This window comes from Bos indicus, chromosome 2, assembly GCF_029378745.1.
Source record: "Bos indicus isolate NIAB-ARS_2022 breed Sahiwal x Tharparkar chromosome 2, NIAB-ARS_B.indTharparkar_mat_pri_1.0, whole genome shotgun sequence".
NCBI classification, from domain to species: Eukaryota; Metazoa; Chordata; class Mammalia; order Artiodactyla; family Bovidae; genus Bos; species Bos indicus.
This window is the reverse complement of record NC_091761.1, coordinates 118,783,566-118,790,338: the sequence shown is the minus strand read 5'-3', so window position 1 is coordinate 118,790,338 and position 6,773 is coordinate 118,783,566.

The window sequence follows — 6,773 nt, the reverse complement described above, 5'->3', positions numbered from 1 at the left end:
GAGAGCTGGCTCATTTCAAGGCTTGTCCTCCTCCCTGGATTTGAGCTTCTGGTGAGTGACAGCCGTCTTGTTTTGAGTTCCCAGTTATCCAGGATTAACATGTGCACTGGTGCAGGGCAACTCTGAACAGAGGGGCCCAGGCCTAGGTGAGGGTGGGGCACAAAGATCAAAAGTGAGGGTTTCACACCTGCGAAGCTCTGAGAAACTGGTCTCCCTCCCTTCGTGGTCAGGCCTGACTTGATAGCTGGAAGTTCTGCTTCCTGGCAGTTTCAGAAGCTTCTCCTTTACACGCAGATATCATTTTTAAGGAGCCCTTTGCGCAGGAAAGTCTTGATCTGCTTAAGGGCTCTCAGTGAGAATACACTTGAAAAGAGAAATCCAATACTGAGGAATTTGCATATTTAGAAAGCTTCCCACAGAAGGCCGAGCCTTGGAGCCTGTGAATGAAGTCTTTCTATGTTTGTTGTACCATGTGAAGGATACAGAAGGGAGGAGAGAAAGGAGTGCAGGGCATCAGGCGGCTGAGCCGGTGGGGGCGGCGCGTGTGCCAAGAGTGCGGAGGACTCTGGGATGTGTGTGGAGTCACCTCCCCCTGCAGGTTTCCAGGGAGCTGCTTTGCATGAGATAAACACGCAACCTTGTTCTCAATGCCAAGGGCCGCCACTGTTTGGTGCTCTGCAGCCTCCTCTTCCCTGGAGGACCGGGCCTGGTGGGGAGGGGCAGGGCAGCCCAGTGGGCAACGCTGGGGAGGGGCAGACTCTAGCCGTTTGGTGTTTCTAAGAGATTCAGCCCCACACTCAGAGGGGCTCCTTTCCCATCCCTTCTCACTTCCCTGGGGTCCTGTGGGAACCAAGGGGCGGTCAGGAGACCTGACTCTTGTCATTTGCTCCCTTTGGCCCCACCCCATGCTCGTCTTCTTCCAGCTCTGGAGAGGCTGAGTGAGAAAGCCTTGAGGAGGAAGGAGGCTTTGAAGCCTCAGTTCAGTTCATTTGCTCAGTCGTGTCCAACTCTTTGAGACCCCATGGACTGCAGCAGGCCCGGCTTCCCTGTCCATCACCAACTGCAGGAGCTTGCTCAAACTCAGGGCCAGGAATTGGTCCCAGTAAGGGTCCTCATTGTGGGTTCTTAGCTGGAGGAAGCAGGAGGCTCCCCCTAGAGGTCACAGTGAGAAAGATGCGGGTGTTTTAGCAACACCCTCCTCCACTTCCACCCCACCCCAGGGCCTGTTGGGTGTATCCTCTTGGAAAGATGAAAGACCCTCTGAGGTTGCTGTCCCAATTCTTGTTTCAACTCCTGAGTGTGCACTTGGGGTCAAGTTGCTGAGGTGTCTACATGTGTAAAAGCAACAGTCAGAACTGGACATGGAACAATGGACTGGTTCCAAACTGGGAAAGGAATAGGTCAAGGCTGTATATTGTCACCCTGCTTATTTAACTTCTGTGCAGAGTATATCAAGCGAAATGCCAGGCTGGATGAAGCACAAGCTGCAATCAAGATTGCCGGGAGAAATATCAATAACCTCAGATGTGCAGATGACACCAGCCTTACAGAATACGAATTAAAGAGCCTCCTGATGAAAGTGAAATCTAGGAGAATGAAAAAGCTGGCTTTAGTTTTAAACTAAACATTCAAAAAAACTAAGATCATGGCGTCTGGTCACATCACTTTATGGCAAATACATGGTGAAACAATGGAAACAATGACAGACTTTATCTTCTTGGGTTCCAAAATCACTGCAGATGGTGACTGCAGCCATGAAATTAAAAGACGCTTGCTCCTTGAAAGAAAAGTTATAACCAACCTAGACAGCATATTAAAAAGCAGAGACATTACTTTGCCAACAAAGGTCTGTCTAATCAAAGCTATGGTTTTTCCAGTAGTCAAGTATGGATGTGAGAGTTGGACTATAAAGAAAGCTGAGTGCTGAAGAATTGATGCTTTTGAACTGTGGTGTTACAGAAAACTCTTGAGAGTCCCTTGGACTGCAGGGAGATCCAACCAGTCCATCCTAAAGGAAATCAGTCCTGAATATTCATTGGAAGGACTGATGCTGAAGCTGAAACTCCAATACTTTGGCCATGATGCGAAGAACTGACTCATTTGAAAAGATCCTAATACTGGGAAAGATTGAGGGCAGGAAGAGAAGGGGCAACAGAGGATGAGATGGTTGGATGGCCTCACTGACTCATCAGACACACATCTGAGCAAACTCAGGGAAGTAGTGAAGGACAGGGAAGCCTGGTGTGCTGCAGTCCATGGAGTCGCAAAGAGTCATAGTGATTGAACAACAACAAAACTACATGTGTAACCTCAGATACTCCTAGAAGACACTGATATGATGGGATGCCATTCCCAAAGGTCCAAAATATACCCCAAATGATCCGTCATCCCTGGAGGATGAGACAGTCAGCGTTATCCAACTCCCAGGGCTCAGCCAAGGGCCTGCTGGGAGCCCCAGGCTCTTTGAGCAACTGTAGTCTCTGGAACCTTCCATACACACTATGTCTCTGAAGATGGCTCATCAGCACATTAAAATCACCTCCAACCACACCTGCAGATAAAACCACACCCCAGTGCCATTCTCCAGCAGACTGCAATCCAAACACCATTTTGGGGGTATAATCAGATTCCCCAGAACATGGTAAAAGCAGTTCACTAGAGCACTGGAGGTGGGCATGCAAGAGAAGGGCAGAAAAATGGAGTGAGGTGGAGGAGAAGGGCATATAGGAGAATCCAGTGAGGGTGTTCAGCGTTTTCATGGAATCAGGCATCCCAGACTCTTCACCCTGAGTCCAGCGGAAGACAGGTGGGCCTTCCTGTGTGTCTCTTTTATGTACTCAACTGGGGTTGGTCACCCCAGACTTGTATAGACTTTTAGTTCTCTCTCTTGGAGGAGTCTGAGCTTGGCTTTCTTGCTTCAACCCTGCAGCTGGGACCAAGCGGTCCTCTTTCTTGGAGAGCTTCCTCCTTGTCAGCCAGCAATGCTACACGTCTAGCGAGGAGGTGCCTCAAGGCTCTTGGTCCCACTCCTTCTGTTAGTTCATGGCTCAGTTCCTCCTGGCTTTGGCCAGGAATGCATCTTGGGATGCTGACAAGGGCACTTTGTTGATTCAAATCCCTGCTTCGAGTCTCTATGGTTGTGCGAGGTGTGATCACGTATATAATCTGCGTATTATTTACGTATATGCTGTTTCTACATATACAGAAGAGGAGTTTCCTGGGGACACAGGATTTGCCTGAATTTCCTGGTAAAGCCACAACTTGCAACGGCAGTGTGAAAAGCTGTCCTTGCTCCACTGGGTTACAACTTGCCTTGCCTGACACGACAGTGAGCCCGAGACCCTAGGCAGGAGTTGGAAGAGGCTGTACTTAGGTGTTTCTCATGAATTTTATGGATGGATTTGTCAGTTCAGTTTTCTGGATCATAGTTACTAACGATCTGTACCTATAACCCACCATGCTTCATGACCAGTGGGACAGTGTTGTCCTCTGGAGGTGGCGATGGGATGGATAAAGGCCACAGTAGTATCTGAAAGCTCAGCACCTTTCACTTGGTCCTAGGCTCCTGGAACCAATGAGCTGGGTGGACCAGACAGGCAAGTGCTGGAGGATGGGGCTTTCTGGACTTGGTTCCACCTTTTCCTTCTTCTACTCTCATTCCCACCCTTGGATGGATTGCTCCAGTGGGACAGACCTGATTTTCCCAAGAAGAACCAACCCGTGGTCTGGAGACCATATTCAGAGTTGAGGTCTGAGTCCAGCCTGTTGAAGATGCTAAATCCTCAAGTCTAGCCTCAACCACGCTGTCTACAAGCTCACAGCCATGACAACCTTAGTTATTGCACTATGTTTACAAATATATTTGGTTCTACTTCTCTCTAGTTCTAAACTTCAAAAGCACCTCTTGGAGCTACCTTGGCTACCCCGGTGGCTCAGTGGTAAAGAATCTGCCTGCAGTGCAGGAGGCGAGGAGACGCAGGTTCGATCTTTGGGTCAGGAAGATCCCCTGGAGAAGGGCATGGCAACCCACTCCAGTATTCTTGCCTGGAGATTCCCATGGACAGAGGAGGCTGGTGGGCTACAGTCCATAGGGTTACAGAGTCGGACACGACTGAAGTGACTTGGCACTCACAGAGCTATCGCTTGAAATTGGCAGTAATTAAAATACATTTGACCCTTGAACAACATGAGGGGTTATCTGAGTTAATTTATAGTTGGCTGCTCTATCTGCGCTTGCTCGGCATCCTCACATTCAATCAGCCATGAGCCATGTAGTACTGCAGCATTTACTGTTGAAAAATATCTGTGTACAAGTGGATTTGTGTAGTTCAAACCTGAATTGTTCAAGGGTCAACTCTAGTTCAATCCCATGATTACATTTATAAACCACTCTGAATACAATAACCCAAGCCAAATCTGTTTGTTCAAAAATGGTCCTAATGGTGGCAGGCCTATTCACTCACGAGATTCTTTTATGTTCTGGGAAGGATTCGAGAGAGGAAAACACCTGGTCTCTGCCTCCAGGACCTAACGGGGGGAGGGGAGAGTGGTGGTGTGGGGGAGATGGAAAACAAGGCCACACAGCAGGATGATGGGGGACTCTCGGAACGTGGCTGTTCTCATGGGGGAGGGTTTCCCATTCTTTAAGAGTGATGCCTATGGTCCATGATAAGTACTGTGAGACCCAAGGCTAGACCAGCACAGCAGAGTATCTGGGGTGAACCCAATGGTGCTGATTGCCAAGGAGGATGCTGTTGGTGTTTTGGGGTGGGATAATTATTTATTGTGTGGGACTGTCCTGTGCATTGTGTTGTTGGCCGTCACCACTAGTGGCCCATAGTATCCCCTAATTACTGTGACAGTCAGCATTGACTCTACATTTCCCTGGGTGGAAGGGGAGTAATGCGAGGTCACCACTGCTGGGGGGAATCTGACCACCAGGGGTCTGGGGCTCAAAGCAGCTGGAAATCCTCAGCTCCCCGCTATTTCCATGCTGGTGAAACGGTGGAGGTGGAAGGGAAAGAGGCAGGAGTGGGAGGCCAGCACCAAGGCCCTGGTCGCAGGTCCAAACCTACCTGGCATCAGTATCTGCTGTTTGTAGCTGCCTAGCACGCACTTCCATTTCCTTTGGTTAAAGGTTACCAAAACGCTGTTTGGTCTCTTCCCTGCTCTCAGCCCTCGTAGTTTCTGTGGAGCTGACCCTCAGTTCCAAAGGTGGTTGTGTAGGGCTAGCCTGGCCAATCAGAGCACCGCATTGCCCTGGCTAGAGTGCAGTTCCAGGAGGGACCCAGACCTAATCAGAGCCCGATCAGGGGCCTTCTGCTTCGGGGACAGGCTGCCTTTCCCAGCCAGACTTGACTTCAGAGGTGGTGGGGTTGGGGGTGGCTATGGCTGGTGCACCTTGAAGGATGAACTTGCCTGAACACGGAACTGACACAACAATGCAGACGGAGAGAAACGGGCTCTGGGGGCACGGCCTACACCCAGGGAACAAACCACATCTGGACTGAACTCTCTCTTGACTTTTACTGGAGTCCGTACACGCTCCTTTTGCTCAGGCCACTTGGGGTTAGGTTGTCTGACATTTACAACCAAAGGGGGCCTGATTAATATGCCAGAAAAAGGAGCTAAATGTCTTCAGAAAATTGGGCTGACCGGACGCAGCAGTCTCGGGGTCCCTGGTCTCCCCACCGTGTCTGTGGGTCCCTTTTCTGCAGGCCAGATGGCAGCAGGACCCCACCCCACCCCAGCAGAAACCAGCATTCTTCTTCCCAAAAGCTGACTGCCCAGAGAAGGATCCTGGCAACCCAGGGCACCCTCTCCAAGTCTCCCAGTGTCTACTCAGGAAGGGAAATCCTGGGATTGGGAGGTGGTGGGTGGGCTCTGGGATTCCTGGCAACCTGCCTTCCCCTTCCTCCCACCTCCCCCCCCCCACCTTCTTGCTCAATCCCACCTGTGCTGTTGCAGGCGGACCTGCCTCCCCCAGGGCTGTCCTGCTGGTTCAAGCCTGGCCCCTTCTTAGAGGCGAGCAGGTCACCCAGGTGCTCTGTGCACTCGCTCACTTGAGTTAGGGGTTGTCCTCACCCCTGCTGCTACTCACCCCTTCCTGTTTGGGTAACAGGCTTCAGTGCATTCTCAACTCCCAACTTCCACCATCTGCATTCCCCTGGGCCCCCTCCCCACCGAGGGGGCAGGGCACAAAATTAACCACCTCCCTCCCAGGAGCCCTTAACCGATGAGTGTATAAATAATACCCAACTTCCCCTCCGGGGCGGGGTGACTCTGAGGTATGTGTTCTGTTCCCTAGCACTGTGTTAGAAGGATACAGCTTCATCTGCCCCCAGTGGCCACTGTACCTGTTCCACACCTGTCTCCCCTATTGGTGTTTCCTGGGATAACCTTGAACTAAGACTTCTGCCTCAGCCGGTCCAGGAACTAGATGTCCAGACCCAGCAGGCACTGGCTGGGGGCAGGTACGTCACCCGACAAACCACAAGGCTGCGAGCCACGCCTCGACAGGCTCTGAACTTCCCCCATCCCAGGCGAAGCTGAATGAAGCCATTTCCCAGGGACAGAGTTTTCTGGTGGTGGATACTAGTGCCCGTTGACTAGTTACCTTAGGTATTGAATTAAGTTGCCTAATTCCTGCATTTAAAATAGGAAAATCTGAAATCGTTTCTTCTGTGAGTGTGTGCAAAGTTGCCTCCCTTGGGTCCGTGGCCCCCAAAAGGAAGGGTAGGATTCCACCTTGGTTTACCTTGGGGTGGGGGGGC